At 36.7% G+C, this 19,430-nt stretch overlaps 1 long non-coding RNA gene across 1 annotated transcript in view; it reads left to right on the forward strand.

The window, feature by feature from the left end:
- Nucleotides 1-16,981, forward strand: part of LOC117672348 (uncharacterized) — a 50,444-nt gene extending 33,463 nt beyond the window's left edge. The window contains exon 3 of the long non-coding RNA XR_004593184.3: nucleotides 16,865-16,981. This is a non-coding gene — a long non-coding RNA (uncharacterized LOC117672348). The remainder of the gene's footprint in view (nucleotides 1-16,864) is intronic.
- Nucleotides 16,982-19,430: the final 2,449 nt, after the last annotated feature.

The following is a 19,430-nucleotide window of genomic DNA, read 5'->3' on the forward strand; positions in this document are numbered from 1 at the left end:
AACTGCTTGCAGAGCTGTACCGGTCTACCCATTTATTTTTGCAGGCACCAGTCTACTCATTTGTTTTTGGAGGCACTGGTCTACACATTTATTTTTGGAGGCACCGGTCTACACATTTGTTTTTGGAGGCACAGGTCTACCACCACACTGCCTTTTAACACTGATCAGCTGTAGGGTGGCCCTTTGAAGCCCAGCAGCAAGAGTTTAAACAGTTTTTTTCCTTCTAGCCGATCAGCTGGGACTCAGGAGGCAGCAATAGATTGGGGGTGGGGCCAAATAAAAGGTAAGAATAAGGGGGTGGGGGGGCGGCGGGGGGGGCAGAACCGGTTCGGTGACATCATATCGTCATCACTACCGGCTCGGCGGAACCGGGCCAAACCGGGAGGAACCCACTACTGCTACAGAGCCAGCTATGACCCCTACAACAGCCAATAGAATATATGTTTTTGCATAGGAACAGGAAGTTCAAGTTCAAAGTCCAAGAGAAGGTATAAATACCTTCACTCTCAACTCCATGTGGTCAGCTACTTAGAACCCATGTGGTTCTGCTTCATCATTACACCATCTTTCCAATCAGCCTCCATGTTTCCAGTGTCTTTCTCCCAGCTTGGAACTGGACCTGAATATTTCTTCCAACATTTCTTACTGTTTCTTCTTCAATTGCCTTTTATCATTTTGCAGCTATTTCCTGAAAAGAAAATATGATTTTGTTAAGTACAGTTTTTCAATTATCTATTTTTAAAAAATTCTTTAGTGTCATATGTGCTGAATCTGTGATCAGCATCTGCCAACAGCCCAGGGATATGGAACAGATAAGTGTGAGTTGAAGAGGCAGACAGACCTGCAGCTGGGAAAACACCATTTTTTGAGGTCAGATAACTCATGAAATGGAGATAATAGCTTACTGAGAAATTCTTAAAGTGACAAGCTCAGCCCATCTTCACAACTATCTTCAGATGCTTGAACTATGACATCTTATGATTTTTTTTTCCTGATTCAATGCAATAATTAAGAGACTGAGTTACAAAATAAGAATTCTGTGAATTAAATCTTAAGTATTGCAAGGATCTCACTCCTTGATCTGTTCTCTTTTTTGCACATCTGTACCTATATCAGCTTACTTTATGGGTTTTCTCTAAGATTTACATAGTCTAGACTCTGGAGCAATAGACAAATGCTAAATATTATTATCACCATGAGACTCACTCAACAGATGCTTGTGATTTATGTTGGGCCTTTAGTTTTATGCATACAGACAGATGTACATGTGGATTCAATTACTTTCAAGCTAAGTTAAAATCTTTCCAAGTTAGCTAAGGCAGCGTGTGATTTTAAATACTGTGAATATTAATATTTTAACAGTATAAACACCATATAACTAACCATCACATAGATATGAAAAAAGGGAAAATATTGTGCTGTTCAGTGCACCTCAGCTGATAGTGGTAAAAGTAACAGATGGACAACTGTCTGTATTTTGTGAATCATTCTTCTGTACTTCCTGACTTACTGACAATGTCTGAGCATTGTAACGTCACAAATTCCAGAAAGTTGGTTTACGAGCATTGAAATCCAGGAGATTTTGGACATGCTTCTGTAAAGACTTCTGTGAAACAGAAAACAACAAAAGATTTCCTGAGAGACGAGTAGAAAATATACCATTAAAAATCAGAATAGGACTTGTATACTGAAAGCATTGTAAAGGTTGGGAGATAATAGAGGAACCAGTTTTTAACATTCTAGTTCTGCAAACTCTGAAATTGTCCTTTTTTGGCATACAAATTCTTAATTTTAAGACAGCTACACCAGGATCTTGTTTGGTTTTAATATGTTGTATGTGTGTGAATACAGGCAATCCTTGACTTACAGTTCATTTAATGCCAGTTTAAAGTTACAACGGGACTGGAAAAAAATGACCATTTTTCACACTTATGACCGTTGCAGCATCCCCATCGTCACTTGATCAAAATTCGGATCCTGGTTCATATTTATGATGGTTGCAACCTTATGATGAATAAAGTCAATGGGAAAGCCAGATTCACTTAAGAACCATGTTACTAATTTAACAACTGCAGTGATTCACTTAACAAATGTGGCAAGAAAAGTCATAAAATGGGGCAAAATTCACTTAACAAATTTCTCACTTAGCAGCATACATTCGGGTTCAATTGTGTTCGTAAGACAACATAATGTGTACATAAATGCATAATCTTTATGAAAATTCTGTAGATAGAAAACTTAATTGCCGTAAATCTTTAAGTAGCAGTGGTAACACGTATTTTAAAGAAAGAAATTAACACACAATTTACTGATGTTTATATTGGCTTATAGCAGGAGTCGGCAACCTGCGACTCTGGAGCCGCATGTGGCTCTTTCGTCCCTCTGCTGCAGCTTCCTGTCCCCGGTCGGCTCCACAATTGATAGGGCTTTCGGTTAGGACAGGTAGTGGAAAAAGGATGCCATGCTAGGAGGAGACTCTATGGTGGGGGAACTGGACTTCCGGTTAGCTCCAAAATTGAATGGGGGGCTTCCAGTTAGGACCTTTGTGGCTCTTTGAGTGTTTAAGGTTGCTGACCCCTGGCTTATAGAAACTTTTTTGATGTTATTTTGGAGCAATGAATATTCATAGCTCTGAATTATGCAGTGACTAACACTGACAATGGGGGGAAATGTATTAGAAAATTATGCTGGTCTTCGACCATAAGAAAGGTTTGATTTGTTGTATTATATGAAGAAACACTATTTCATCAGACATCCTTCTTTTCCCCAAATATAGACAATATTCAGATGGTTATGTTAGGATGAAGTGGAACCAGTTTATTATAAATAGATGTAATGTGTTCCATCTATAAAGTGAAAGGTAAAGGAGTCATTGTGGGTTTTATTTTGCTAGTTGCAAGGGACTTTAGGGGGTGGTGCTCATCTCTGTTTTGTAAGCCATTGAGTCAGTGCTGTCTGAAGACATTCCACGGCCATGTGGGCAGCATGGAATCACACTGCAGAACAGAGCATACAGTGAAACACAGAATAGTGTTTGCTTCCCACCGAAATGGTACCTATATATACATTCACCTTTTTAAAAAAAAGTCCCAGTATATATTGTTTGGGGTCAAAAAGGGATGGAATTTCCAGCAATGGGAGCTGTGACCCATTTGTTGAGGAAGTGAACTAAGAGTAGGGAGACCGAACTCCAAATCTGTCTTCAGCCATGGAAGCGCGTAAGGTATCTGTGGGTCAGTCACTTTTAACCCAACTTATTTCACATGGTAGTTCTGGTATGGGAACATTGGAAATGATATACTCTTAAGGGACGGCAGAGAAAGGGGAGAGAGAGAGAGAGAGAGATCACACACACACACACACACACACACACACACAGATTTCAGAGATCAGTTGAGGATGTTTTCTGCAAAGAAAAGAGGTGCTGATGAAGAAGGAACAATAATGTCTATTCTTGAACAACAGTCAAACTGGGAGTTTGGGACTATAGCAAAAGTATAAGGAATTAATTCAATGGTTCCCTTCCCCACATAAAATAAAGTACTCATTCAATGAAGGAGCTAGCTAATAAATTCCATTCAGCATAAAAATATAAATGACAATAAAGTGTAGACAATAAGGATTCATTTCAAGTTCCATGATTTCACTCCCTCCAGAAAATATTGAGTGGGCCAACGAACTACAAGTTAAGGCAGTTTTATTTGCTTCTAAATCAATTCCTTCCCACTATTTTATATAAGCAATGGATACCAACTCCCACCCACCTTCCTTCTTTATATTATAGCTTTTTTTGTAGTACATTTAAGATCAAATAAATATTTTGGCACTGGAGAGTCATGAAGAAATGAAGGTGGATCAGATCCATCTTCTTTGTCCTGGAAAAATAAAAATCTGTTCCAAATGTTCTATTTCAAGATCCTAGATTCAGTTGAAGCCAATGTACAATAGGACACAAAATGTGTCTATGATGAAAATATTTGTCTGTGTCTGCACACACATGTAGGGGAACCTTCCATTTCCCAGCTCCAAATCATATGTACTGGGTGCTCTAAATTATGCTTTGAAATAGAGTAACAGCCAACTGTCAATATTGACTTTATCTTTCCTGCAAAAAAGGAGTTCTAAATCACAAATCCAACTTCTGTAGCAACTGCCATAGAGAAAGCAGGGATCTATAGAAAATAGAGAAATAGACAAAAGTTCTCAAGTCTTCTTTGTAAACCAGTTTAGAGGTTTATTTTTATTCATAACATTGTAAGATACAAAAACTTTTGCATTTTCTGGGAGTTACGTTGTATTCTGTAGCTGTAAAATGACATACATAGTGTTTCTGTTGTTGCGTTACAAATAAAGCAAACAATAAGATAAAGCAAATGGATCTTCTGATTTCCCAGTCCCTTCTTTGGGCACCACTCTGATGAAAGCTGTTATGGAAAGCAGTAAAAACACTAATTACCTTTTATGATTCCAGTTGTTCTTTCATTTAGCTATTCACTCCTTCCCTGGCTGCCTTTTGAAGTCAGTGTGCCTAAGCTTATTGTGAGGTGCATAACTATCTTAAATTCCTCTTAGAGTTAATCCAGGGCTTCTGATAAACTTAGTTGGCAATGCCTCATAGCAGAACGTTGAACTTTGATTCCCTTTCTTCCTTGAGAAATTTGTGCAGAGTAGACATGGATTGGTCTTACTCTTTCTTTGTTGGTTCTTTTTCACTAAGGAAGAATATTTATTTGTCTTTGGTCAACATCATTACTGATTTCTGCTGCAAACTGCCAACTTCTGATCTGGTTTGCCAGACATCTTTGCCATCTCTCCACCTCTGTCACCAATCATAGTTCCTTCCTGTCAGTTCCTTAGTCCACTTCAATTTTCTCTCATACCCATGCATAAGAAACTTATGCGTGCTTGGAAACCTTATTTGTTCTCTTCTAGTTTTTTCTCAGGCTAAATGTATCACCTCCAGGCATGTCTTGATATGTCTGGAAGATTATGTGAAAGGATGGCAGACAGTGTTTGCCTGCTCCATTCTATCATGCTATATTTCAACAAATACAGAACTGTTTGGCTCATATACAGTGTGGTGCAATAATCTAAAATAAGTATGACAAAGATTCCTTCCTCCCTTCCCGCTCTTTCGTTTCTTTTGAATGAAATACTAGCCCAAGTTCACAAATATACTCTCTCTCTTAAAAGCCATTATTAAACTTTTATTTGAGGGATGAGTAAATATATACATTTGAATGCTTAAATATGAAGGCTATGTAAACTGTAGTTTTCTTTTTTCTTTTTACGTTTGCAAGCAGAAGTACTATTTGGGAACAGTGCTATTAATATTTGTTTAGACATTTCTAGGCCAGCTCTAGTAGTAGAAAATCTCCATTGCGGGTTTTGCTGCATGCAGATCCTTTTTTTTTTTTTTTTTTTTTTACAAATTCTTCAATTTCCAATCAAATACTAGGTTATTTTTTAAAAAAAATTGAATACATTTTAAATAATAAATAAATTACTATTTTAATACTGAAATTGGCCCAGATAGCAACTACTTTTGTGAACTGAATAATCAACAGTAAAAATTTAAGTTTCATTTTATTCTCAGGTCTAACTTTCCAAGTAAAATGAGATTTGCCCCGCAAACTGCCTCTGCAACATCCATATGTTCCTTCTCGTGTTATTTTAATATGGTACCTTGATGATTTCCTTCAGCCTAAACTCACATTGTGTAGCATTTTGCTTTCCCATTAGCAGTGGGCTTGAGTGCAGTTTGGCCTAATGCCTTTACAGTCCATGGTCCATGTCATTGCTTTCTACCAGCCTTAGTTCTCTTATTCTGAAAACTCTAAGCCCTTTTTTTGGTCAACTTTTCTCATGAGTTCTATTTCTGCAATCATTTTTTTCTCTCCATTTGGTTTACAAACATTCCTGGCTGATGTCCTCTTTCTGTATAATCACTTTCTACTTGAGGAAGGATTGTTTGTAATTTACAGTTAAGCTAGCATACTGTCATTTTACGCTGTCAAAAAGCATCTGTTACAATTGCTGTCTCTTCGCGTGTACAAAATTAAAATAACCCAAACCAACAACATTAGTGGCCAGTGTTAACCAGCCTGCTCAAAAGCTAATTAAATCCTTTGGGGAAAGGGATCTACATAGTTATGTAGGTTTACAGAACTGCACATGTGGATAAAGTTAATTTTTTTGGGTTTGATTTTTAATATTGAGTACCTTTGGAATGTACAAGCCAAAATAAAATATGCTTACATGCTAAAATTGACATTGTTCAAAATGTTATAGGGCCAGTCACAATTTAAAGAATATGTACATAGAAGGAAAGTATTCTCAAAAGCCTTCTATAATAGGAAATTATTTATTAAAATATATTCATTTTTATTTTTTAAATGTTTTGCAATTCCGACTTTATTACTTTATATGTATCTTAAGGTGGTGAAGAAGCATAATACTTCTTCATCCTCCTATTTTTCCCAAAACACTGTGAGGTAGGTTGGGCTAAGAGAGAATGACTGGCCAGGATCCTACACCTGGAAAGCATGCACTCAGAAAAGAACATACATAAAGATATAGAATGATTGTTAGGGAAACCAGGGTGGAGCGAGGACTTAATTAACAACTAAAGTGGAAATGAATTAAATCATTACATAAGACAGAAGCCATGACACACATTAACAATTAATCTATATTAATCTGTATGTTTCTTTTAAATGAAAAAAAAATACAAAAAGAAAAAAAAATTCTAGTGGCACGTATTTCAAGCTTACCTCAAACTTGCATTAACTGAATTCACATTGCTTTTGACATATTACAAAAAAGATAATTAATATTTTATTGAACGCTACCTATAATTTATTTCTAGGTTCCAAGCAGGGATGTGCAGATTCCTTTATTTTTGCATCCCCCCCCAGCCCCCTCATTTGGTCTTTCCAGCTTTTTCCTGTTAGACATTCAGGCATGTAGAATGTTTATTCTGGAAGGTGCTGCTTGGCAGTGCTGTTGAAATCCTTTTGCTGATTTTGTTTGTTTTTACATTTTTATATGTTTAAATTGTATGTTAAACCATCACTTCTTAGAAGGTATACCATTCAAAAATGCCCCCCTCCCCTTATCTTTCTGTCTGATTTTAACATTCACAAATAGCAAGTTCCAGACTAAAAAGCATTTGTTTGAGCCCCCTGGGAATATATCCAAGTAGACACATATGGGTGCCGTTTTGGTTTCTGCAATTTTTATTTATGTCTATTTCTATTTTTAAATTGCTCATAAGAATCACACAGGCATCTGTTGTAAGTATACCTGCTTTTTATTATTTGTACAATATGTTAAATGTGAGAAGAGTTCTATTTTCATTGAGATTAACGTCACAGATACTTACAATTTAATTTCATGTTTTTGCTGAGAAGCAAAACTCTTAAAAAATTCATTAGGATTTACACTCAGGTACAGATTAACAGAGTTGGAAAGGACCTTGTAGGTCATCTAGTCCAACCCCCTGCCCAAGCAGGAGACCCCACACCATTTTTGACAGACGGCAGTCTTTTCTTGAAAGCTTCCAGTGATGAATCTCCCACAACTTCCGAAGGCAAGCTGTTCCATTGGTTGATTGTTCTCACTGTCAGAAAATTTCTCCTTATTTCTAGGTCGAATCTCTCCTTGATCAGTTTCCATCCATTACTCCTTGTCTGACCTTTGAGTGCTTTGGAAAATAGCTTGACCCCCCTCCTCTCTGTGGCAGCCCCTCAAATATCGGAACACTGCTATCATGTCTCCCCTGGTCCTTCTCTTCACTAGACTAGCCATGCCCAGTTCCTGTAACCGCTCTTCATATGATTTAGTCTCTAGTCCCCTAATCATCCTGGTTGCTCTTCTCTGCACTTTTTCTAGAGTCTCAACATCTTTTTTATAGTGTGGTGACCAAAACTGGATGCAGTATTCTAGGTGTGGTCTTACTAAGGCTTTATAGAGTGGTATTAGTACCTCACTTGATCTTGTTTGTAAAATTTACCTTGATAGGTGAAAGAATGTGGAATTGAAGCTTTAGGCACTTTCATTGCAGTGAAGACTTATCAGATCTAATGAATTGTTTGCAAACATGAATTGCTGTAGATCTAACGCACTAAAGTAATGTGCAGTTTTATAGGTAGTCCTCCATTTACAATCACAATTGAGCCTAAAATTTCTGTTGCTAAGTGAGATAGTTGTTAAGTGAGTTTCAACCTTTCTCGGTACAGTTGTTTAAGTGAATCACTGCAGTTGTTAAGTTAGTGACATGATCTGGCTTCCCCGTTGATTTTGTTTCTCAGCAAAGGTCACAAAAGGTGATCACATGAGCCCGGGACACTGCAACTGTCATAAATAGGAATCAATTTTCTATCCTCCAAATTTTGATCTCATGGCCATGGGGATGCTGCAGCATTCCTAAGTGTGAAAACAGTCATAAATCACTTTTTTCAGTGCCATTGTAACTTTGAATGGTCACTCAGCAGATGGCTGTAAATCAAGGACTTCCTGTAATCTTTTCTGAAAGTTCCCCTTTATGAATTTGCTCATTCCTTCTCATACTTATACTCCATAATTATACTACTCCATAATTATGTTGCATATGGTCACTAATGGTCCATTTTCATTTTTTAAAAAAAGCCAGATCTCAAGAGGTTTTACAGTCTCACAGAATCTTGTTCTTTTCACATTAACTTTAATTAGTGCAATTCTTAAAGCATTAGTGTATCTTCTTGTACTAGTATTGGATTGATTTAAGGATCACAGGAGGATATTTATCATTTTTAGGTTTATATACCACTTCAGAGTGCTTTACAGAACTCTGGGCAGTTTACAATGTCAGCACTGACAAAATCTGGGTCCTCATTTTACCGACCTTGGAAGGATGGAAGGCTAATTCAACCTTGAAGCCTGTCAGGATCGAACTCCATGCTGTGGGCAGAGTGTGCCTGCAATACTGTATTCTAACCACTGTGCCCCAAGCATATTGCCTTCATTGCTTATCCTTCTTCCTAATCATTTTTAACACAAACACAGTTACAGAGATAATGTTCATTCCCTAAGGCATCTGCTATATCTGGGATAGGAGATTTGTGTCTCCCTATATTGACTCACTTTGAGATATAAAGTGTATTGTTCTGCTTTTATGTGAAGTCCCTTAAACACAGAGTACTTTGGCCAGGTAAGAGAAGCTAAGGTTGGGTCTAATTCCTGCTTCAACAGTAGATGGAGAATGTTGAATGCTCCTGAGCTAACAACTAATATAGTCTGGCAATGATATTTTCATCCATATAGCAAAAGTTACTCTTTTTTAAATTCCAAAACATTTTCAAAATTATTTTGTGCATTTGGATTTTTCATAATGAGAAGCAGTGTATAAATACAATGAATAAATTGTTTTTTGTTCAGAAAGCAATTCATACTTGAGTTTATTAAGAATACTTAGATACCATCTGGACCTAGTGATTCATTTGTTTCCAATCTGTGAATAAGGCCCAGAATGTAATCTCCACACTATTTACCTCAGTTCCTCAGATTTTCTTTCTGAAAATGCCAGTCTGTATTTTCCCTGTCTGCACCTTCCATAGTGAAAACAGGCACAAAGAATATATTCAGCCTCCCTGCAATCACCTTGTCTCTTTTAATACCCTTTTTTTATTCAATAATCTCAACATCTCCTTAACCAATTTCTTGCTTCTGATTTATTTTTAGGCTTTTAATTGTGGGTATTCATATTATTAACGATATGCATTAGGATTGTACTTCAGCTTGGCACAAATTGTAACTCTGATACAAAATGCAGCTTTTGGGGATGGTTTATGGAAAATACAGCTTTTTGGGTGATTCTGAGTTGAGGCTGGAAAGGCATTTTGTCATTTTTCTCTGCTTGAGATTCTCTGTGGAGTTCCACTCAATTATGTCTCTGAGGAGCTCAGGAAGGGATTTGTAGTCCTTTTTTATTCTTCCTTATGTAATGCCTTGATTGGATGGAGGGGGAGGGACGAACTGTATTGGATTCTGGGATTAACAGACCTGTTTTCAAATCTAATTGTCCTTGTAATGTGTCATTCAGACTCATGCCTTTTAGCTACATTGTAAGATTGTAATTGTGGGGACAGAGACTGATGAATATTCACTGTCACTGCAGTCACACTATTTTGACATCAGGCATCTCTTGTGTGTACGTATGTGTAGTGGCACTCTGTCGCAAGCATTCAACTGATTCCTTTTCCTCATTTCCATTCCTGATCTGACTCGATCCTTATCATTTTTCTCCCTCTCTCTCTCATCCATCTATCTGTCCGTCCATCCATCCATCCATCCATCCATCCCATCATCTATCTATACAACTTCTCATTCCTCTCCTTTTCCCTCTCATGCCTTCCCAAGTTAAAAAAATTCTCACCAAATCACATTAGTCTCCAATATCCTTAATAAGAGGTGGGGGAGAAGAAAAGGAGGGGAGGTTAAGGACTACATATTAGGATAATATGAAGACTGGCTAATTCATTTTCATTTTATAGGTCAGTAATCTTGACTTAGTATGGCGGGTCTGATTCAAAGGAGCTTTGAATGAATCACTTTTCAAACTGCTTTCTAAAAATTATTCGATTGTTCGGTCTCTGCTGTTTCCACTTATTATGCCAAATAATGAAGCACCTGTAGTTATTATGATGATTCATTTTGAATATTGATAATTGAACCTTACACTGATTTGAACAGAATGCTGGCTAATTTGTCCATACTTAATAAGGGGGAATATGATATCCAAAACATTAATGGTACAAAAATATGGCTAGAAAGAATTTTCCCTCTCTCTGACTTCAAGGTTCCTTTTTCACGCTGGGATCATCCATTAAAATTAAATACAAGGATATTCAAGGCAGATAAAAGATATACTGCACTGTTTCGTGCATAGTTAAACTGGAATTTGATGCTATCAGATGTAATGAAGAACATCAGTTTAGCCAGTTTTAATGGGATATGGTAACCTCATGCAGGGCCAAGTTATCCATTGCTACCAATCTTGATGGCTGATTGCTAGATAAATAACAGTAGAGAGGGGCCAGTATTGGAAAGGACCTAGCAGTAGTCCTCTCTTAGTGATGGTAACTGAGACTGGAATTTCTGTCACTAAAAGGTGCAGTCTGAAAGTATGATATCATGTGACCATGCCACTTAGTGACAGCTGTTTCAGGTTACTATTGTTAAGTGAGACCTTCATATTAATGTGACTTCTGAATTCCCTCTGGCTTTCCTATTGACGTTGCTTGTTGGAAGCCAGCACAGAAGGATGCAAATCATAATCATGTGACTGAAGGACACTGTGATGGTTTGAACTTTGAAGACCAGTTATAAATACCATCTGTTCAGAGCTGTCACAGAGTTGCTGAACAAGCAGTTATTAAACAAGGATCATTTGTGCAGGTAGAACTCAACTATCACAATTGAGCCCAAAATTTCTGTTGCTAAGCAAGACAGTTGTTAAGTGAGTTTTGCCCCATTTTATGACCTTTCATGCCACAGTTGTTAAGTGAATCACTGCAGTTGTTAAGTTAGTAATGTGGTTGTTAAGTGAAACTGCCTTTCCCATTGACTTTCCTAGTCAGAAGGTAGCAAAAGATGATCACATGACAGGTAACAGTAACAGAGTTGGAAGGGACCTTGGAGGTCATCTAGTCCAACCCCCTGCTCACACAGGAGACCTATACTAGGGATTCGAACCGCCGAACTGCTGACTTTTCTGATTGACAAACTCAGTATCTTAGCCAGGCTAACCCCAAGACACTGCAACCATCATAAATATGAGTCAGTTACGAAGCATCTGAATTTTGATCATGTGACCACAGGGATGCTACAAAGGTCATAAGTATGAAAACTGCCATGTCACTTTTTTTAGAGCCATTGTAACTTTAACCAGTCACTAAACGAGGAATACCTGTATTGTGTTCCTTTCCATATATTCCTGATCACGTCTGACTGCCCACTGTATAATACAAATTATGGATTAGGTGCCCCAATGGCCAGATTCAGAAGGGTTTTTCTTCTGGTTGTTATGCCATTTCCACATGTATTTATTTAGCAGATATATTATTGATCAAATCTGTAAGGCTTTCATAATGATTGTGGAAAGCATAAAAAACAAATACATATAAATGAAAGGTATTAGAACACTGACTATCCTTTTCCAATAATTTCAGCAATGCTTATATATCTCATTAAATCAAGGGTTGATTCATTCCAGGTAGGTTTCTCTCTGGTTGATCCTATGATTAACTGTAAACATTCTGCATCCATTTATTACAAAGACTTGATCAAACAAAAAATACTCTAAAGCTTTTCTAAACATCTCTGGAATGTACTTGCTGCAAGCTGAGGAGCTTAACAGATTTATTAGCTTTTAAAAATGGCTCTTGGCACATCTTTTTGAGCAGGATTCTTTATCATTAATTCTACTTGCTTTACCTGCTTTTATTACTTTGAATTCCTATTGTATTTTTTTCCTAATATTTTAAGTTTCTTTTAGGGAAAACTGCTGAAAAATTCCAGAAGTTGATAATATACCAACTTAAATGCAACAAAACAAATAATCACAAGCAATCAAATTTTCAGCTTGTGTGACTAAATATTTACTAAAATTGATTTATTTCGAAGTGTTGATCGAGTATTGATCCTGGCCTGTTGCATTTGCTACTTTAAATTCCATCTTGTACCTGTCTAGCATTTTAGACAATTTGTAATCTGTTTCCCAAGTCCATTCTGTTAGGTAATAACATATGATGTGAAAAAGAAAAACATTCTTCTTATTACAGCCCATCTGAAAAAACCTGCCAGTGTTTTTATGTTGAATTCTCATTTTGAGGAACCTGCATCTAAGCATTTGACATGTGAAAGTGAAAATCTTTATATCCCATAATAAGAGTTTGGGCAAGCAACGAGGAAATATGTATTAGAAATAGATGAAGGAAGGTAAACTAAAAAAAAACAAAACTTTGAAGAAGATTGGTATTGGTAAAGGTTTGGCTTTCAGTAATCCCATGAGAAATATGAGTGAGGACGGAAAGAAATATAAATCAGCAAAACATAGGAAAGCAAAATTTAAAAAAACATTTGAGCATTGTTGAGACTGGAGCAAGAACATAAGCTTTTTAAAAAATGATTGATTATACTACAAACTTAGGATGCTTTATAGTTACTGTGCTTTTTCTGCACCCCATTTTGCAGTTTGTAGATTATTTTAAGATGAACAATAACCCTGAATAAATAAATTATCCTTATGCCTATTATTAAAATTTATATCCAATTTATAGGCCTACAGGTACTGTAACTTATTAAGTTTATTGAAAGCACTAAAGGGCTTACCAGAGCAGAGTAAAGATGGATAATATCATGAGTTTTTTTTACAATCAGGAAGTAAAGAAAAAAAATAGAGCAGATTAACAGGAACTGAACTGGGAGCCACTTTGGTTTAATGGTTAAGGCACCAGATTAGAAACTAGGAGAATGTGAGTGATAGTCCCACATTAGGCAGTCAGGCAGCTGGATGACCTTGGGACAGTCACTTTCTCTCAGCCCTAGTAAGGAAGCAATGGCAAACCACTTCTGAAAAATGTTGAAAATGTTTTATTTGATAAATAAAAACCTAAGTCAGTTAAGATGAAGCAGGGAGAGAAGGAACACTGATGTATAAATGTTTTGTAATCAGTATGTTGTGGCTTGCCGCTAATTGTCCTTTGGCCTAGTCTCATCTTCAGTCTTTCCATATATAGAATGAACAGGGTTTTTGTAATGTTTGGTAGTTGCTATATAGCTTAAGAATATGCTATATCATCCACTGATCCTCCAATTTACAAGCCATGACAAAATAGCAAAATTCTTTATTGTCAAAGCTGAGCTTCAAAGTCTCCTAAAGTGAAGGGACAACATGCTGTTTCTGCTAAATAGAAACTGATTTGGATCAATCTTACACACTGAGAATGACACACACAAAAAGAAGCTATCACTGTGACCATGAGTTTTGCAATGCAACATACATAAGTTGCAACAATCCTTTGCAGTGGTTTAACTGGAAAAATGAATTTCCGAAGAAATGTAATACAGTACCAAAGAATATAATTAGTCATGAATTAAAATAGTTCATTTTGCATTCGGACATATTGTATCTGGAAATATATTTGCATTTTTCAATGTACTAGGCATATTCTATAAACCCAAAGAAATTCTGCACTTATTACAGTGGGAAGAGGTGCATCATCTATTGGTATGGTATGGTTACATTTTGGGGTTTGGGGTCAGAGTCACTTTACCTTTTAAAATATATTAAGCCTAGCTTACTGTAGACTTTGCATCTTTCCTGCTTTGAAGGAGTGGAAATAGTACCATGGATTAGTCTGAGGAGGCTGTTAGGGACTTCATCAATAACAATAGCAATAGCACTTAGATTTATATACTACTCCATAATGCTTTACAGCACTCTCTGGGCAGTTTGCAAATGTCAGCACATTGCCCCCAAAAATCTAAAATGCCCTCATTTTACTGACCTCGGAAGGATGAAAGGCTGAGTCAACCCTGAGCCTGTCAGGATCGAGCTCCAGGCTTTGGGCAGAGTTTGCCTTTAATACTGCATTCTAACCATTGTGCCACCACAGCCCCTGGTTTCTCACACCACTTTAAAAAGGATTATAAATATTTTGATAGCTACACATTTTTAATTTGTTCCTATCCTATGAAAATGCCAACCTGATTCTTAGCTACTTTTAAAAAAATTATTCTCCGTGTTGAGACACTTTTGCATTAACTTGGAAGATATTCTGTCCAGACTTCAGATCCCCTTCTCCTGCCATTGCATATGGCAGGAGAATACTGTTATGACTTCTCATTTTTTCTCTTTGAAGAAAAGTGGCAATGCCCACCCAACATATATGTGTATATCAGGGTGGGTTCTAAATTTTTTTACTACCAGTTCTGTGGGCATGGCTTATTTTGTGGGCATGGCTTGGTGGTGGGGTAATGTGAATGGGTGGGCGTAGCCAACTTTTTTTTTTTTTTACTTTTAAAAGCATTTTTTCTACAACCTTAAGAGGTTGCAGAAAAAAATGCTTTTAGAAGCCTCTGACGATCAGGCAACTCAGCTAGGATCGACAGAGGCTTTTAAAGGCATTTTTTTTCCTACAACCTCTTCGGCTGAAGAAGTTGTAGAAAAAATGCTTTTAAAAGCCTCTGACGATCCCAGCTGAGCCACGCGATCATCAGAGGCTTTTTTTTTTACTTTTAAAAGCATTTTTTCGGCCGAAGAGGTTGTAGAAAAAATGCTTTTAAAAGTAAAAAAATAAAAAAGCCTCTGATGAGGTGGGCGGGGTAAGCAAGCAGCGACCGGGCAGGGGACCAGTTTGGGGGCGTGGCCAGCCAATGTTATTACCAGTTCTCCGAACTACTACAAATTTTTACTACCAGTTCTTGTGAACCGGTGCGAACCGGGAGCAACCCACCACTGGTGTATATACTCACATAGACACAAACCAAAGTTAAATTCATATATACACGGTTAAACCATCATAATGCAGATAGAAGTAGAGACAATAAATAGTTAAAAAAACCAATTCCTTCTTGTCAGCATGAGCATTTCTATTCCTCTTTTTCATCAGCACTGCTGAAACAGCACAGTCAGTAAGATCTTCATTTACCACTTCAAAATTGGGCAGAAATAACACTAAGACCAACAATAATAATAGTATAATCTTCACACTCTCTACTTATTTTAAATATTAAAATGGTAATCACCTGGGGTTTTTTTTAACTCTTTGAGCTCAAAAATAATTTTTAAAGAATCCAGGTGTTCACCGTTTTAATATTTTGTTAGTCACCTGAAGTAGAATGGTTTCATTTCAGCTCTAAAATAGCCCAAATAACCTGTGAATTATTTTGGAGATGGAGGTGAAACTCTTTCACCTTAAGTGACTGGAAGGAAAAGATAAAATGGTATCCTCATCTTATTAAAACAACAACAACAACAACAACAACAACAACTAGAAGGAAAGATACCTATTGAAGTTAAGAGCAAATGTAATTATACATATGAGAGCTGGTTTTTAATCAGCCACCTTCTCTATCTTAAGTAAAGTTCTTAACCACTATGTTATTTTATCAGTGCTTATAAAGAGGCGTAGGAACAATTAGAGTGCATGATAAACTGAGTTGAAAGGGCAGTCTTTCCTCTGCAATGAAATATTGAGATCAGCCTGCAACAAAGTGAAGTCAAACAAAAAGAAGTACAAACGGCCACATATAGGTAGTATTCAACTTATGACCACAATTGAACTCAAAATTTCTGTTGCTAAGCAAGACAGTCATTAAATGAGTTGCATCCTATTTTATGACCTTTTTTACTACAGTGATTAAGCGAATCTGGCTTCTCCATTCAACTTTCCTTGTCAGAAGCTGGCTGGGAAAGTTACAAATGATAATCACATGACTCTAGGACACTGCAGCTGTTATAAATACATGCCAGTTGCCAAGCATCCAAATTTTGATCATATAACTGTGGGAAAACTGCATCAGTCATAAGTGTAAAAATCAAACGTAAGTCATTTTTTTCAGTGTTGTTGTGACTTCAAATGGTCACTAAACAAATGATTGTAAATCTAGGACTTCTATAATGTTAGGTGCATAAGGACAGGTCTACAGGTGAAGGTTCAATTAACCTGATTTATTGCTAAAAGCCTATACACAGAAAACGTCTGAACTAATGGTCAGCACCTGGTTACAGTTAGATAAGGGTCCATGGCACTCATCAGGATTTAGTTTGCTGGTGGCCACATAGAGATTCTAAGCTACTCCTCTTTTCACTCTGCCCTAGGTTCTGTCATTCTTCCTCCTATACATAATAGTGTTCTATTAGAAGTGTATTTCAGAAGTAGAACATGGCTGAAGTTGCTTTGAAGGTGAGCAGAGAATTAAAAAAGAGCAGTCTCCATTTTGCTTCCCAGAAACCAATTGCCTCCCATTTCATGCTGATTCTGGTTATTGTTTTACTGTGCACACTTAAGTAATCCACTCCCTTTGCATTCAAACATATGGTTCTCTTGATGTGCCCAATTGTCACTTAAGCATAACAAAGTGATAGAAGCACATTCTTACTCACGGCAATTCGTTAAACCTTCCATTAATTCCCATGCATGCTTTAGCTCATCATATAATGCACTTATTGCATTCAGCAACCAATTGTTGTGCAAAATATTTAATAATTCAAGCCTATTCACATTATCATACACTCTCTCTAAATCAACAAATGTGCAATAACCTTTCTTTCTCCATTCATACATGTCCCAACACCTGCTGAAGAACAAAAATCTGCTCTGGAAAATAATTACATATTGTACTGCCAAAATACTGCTCATTGTTACCTCTCATATCCTTTCAATCAGGAATTTGCCAAACACCATCCCAGGCACTCTTAATAAACTAATTCCCCTGCAGTTCTTAATTCACTCTTGCTATCTTTCCTTTGTTCTAGGAAACAATAATGGCGTTTTTCCAATCCTGGGGAATGAACTCTCTCTCTTTCTCTCTCTCTCCATTAGATGTCTATACTGTATATCTTTCATCATTTTTTTCAGCAGTCATTCTCTTATATGTATTTTTCCACAAAACAGCCTGTTTCTTTTTAAAATGTTACTAACACATATACTTACTATTATTATAACTCCATATGCTTCTTCAGTTTTTTTGCAACATAATTCTTTTTGTTCAGAGCAACATATCCTCTTTCAGGACATCCACTTTCCATTCATCCTGTTGAGAGATTAACTTGTCTTCCAGGTTTTCATAAACGGGTTTTCCCAGCACTCACTCCGTTTTCTGTTACTTTTTTTAAAATCCATTTTTCCCAAGATCCACTCTTGATATTTATCATACAAATCATGGTATGACATGGTAGGACAGACACAAATCTGTCCTACATTCAGAACATTTCATCACCCTTGAATCCTTTACTGAATCTCTCAGTCTTTCAAGATAAACAATCAGATCAAACATGCTTTTCAGTTTGTCCCTTTTCATATATGTTTCATGAACTGACATGCTTAAACCATGCTCTTGAAAGAAGCAGACTTTTTTCCCAAGCAGATTCTATCCTCCCAAAATAGCAATAGCAATAGCACTTAGACTTATATACTGCTTCATAGTGCTTTACAGCTCTCTCTAAGCAATTTACAGAGTCAGCCTATTGCCCACAACAATCTGGGTCCTCGTTTTACTAACCTCGGAAGGATGGAAGGCTGAGTCAACCTTGAGCCTGGTGAGATTTGAACTGCCAAATTGCAGGCAGCCGGCAGTCAGCAGACATAGCCTGCAGTACTGCATTCTAACCACTGCGCCACAGCAAGATAATTTATTCTTAAATTCCCAACCAATTTTTCTATATTTTATTTTCTTATTTCCACCCATTCATTTAAATAACAGAATAATTTTCAGTGGAATTGTTTAATGTTTAAATTACTATCATACAATTAAAAGACTTTGGACTGAAAAAAGGTTCACAATGCATCCTGATAAATTTTAAGCACATCGATATACAAGCAGACTTATATATTTGGGGCATTATATCTGGAGAACATGGTAATTCATGTATCCACCTTTTGTTTGGCCAGGGTTTACCTGAGAATGAGGCAGAATATACTGTAGTATATTCAGCCACAAATTAATAATTGTTTCTCCTATGAGAAAAACTATTTAGCCTTACTTTGAAATCTCATTGGATTCTTGAAACAACAGAGAAGTACTTTACTAGTTCCTAGTATGCTGCTACTTGGCTGGATAGGATCTTTCCAACTAAATCAAGGAGTCTCTCATTCAGAATCTCAACATTAGTCAGGGTGGGACTTAGCATATATTTCCCTGTGATGCCAGGTGGTTTTTCAATACCCCTGTATTATTCTTAGATGAAAATATTTTCGATGTTGCCCTGGAATATTTGATAGAGTTAGGCTGAGGGTCAAATAGAAATAAATAACGAAGTCACTTAAAATTAGTTCATCATTAGTGACATGTAATGAAAACAGGCACTTGTTCTTATATGGGAAATGTTTATAGTAAGGGCATCCTTTACTTTGACAAAAATCCCTGTGAATTCTCCTAGTGGTTTAAAAACTCCGGAGGTAATTATTAATTAATTAATTACAGGTTTTCTAGCCATCAACTTTTCTGTGCTGGACAAACCTAGTTTGTTTACTTTTCACCTACCGTATTCATTAATGTTTTCAATTATTTTCTTCTCCAAGTTTTTCCCTTTCTTTTTTCATTTTGAACAGCTCTGCAGTCAGGGAAGAGATTATACTACTTTTCAAAATTAATTTAGAAAGCCACTTCATATGTACATAATATTAGGTCATTGAAGCCCTTCATAAACAATTTGAGAAAAGGAC

The sequence above is a fragment of the Pantherophis guttatus genome, chromosome 3 (assembly GCF_059756535.1).
Source record: "Pantherophis guttatus breed Tessera chromosome 3, ASM5975653v1, whole genome shotgun sequence".
Classification (NCBI taxonomy): domain Eukaryota; kingdom Metazoa; phylum Chordata; class Lepidosauria; order Squamata; family Colubridae; genus Pantherophis; species Pantherophis guttatus.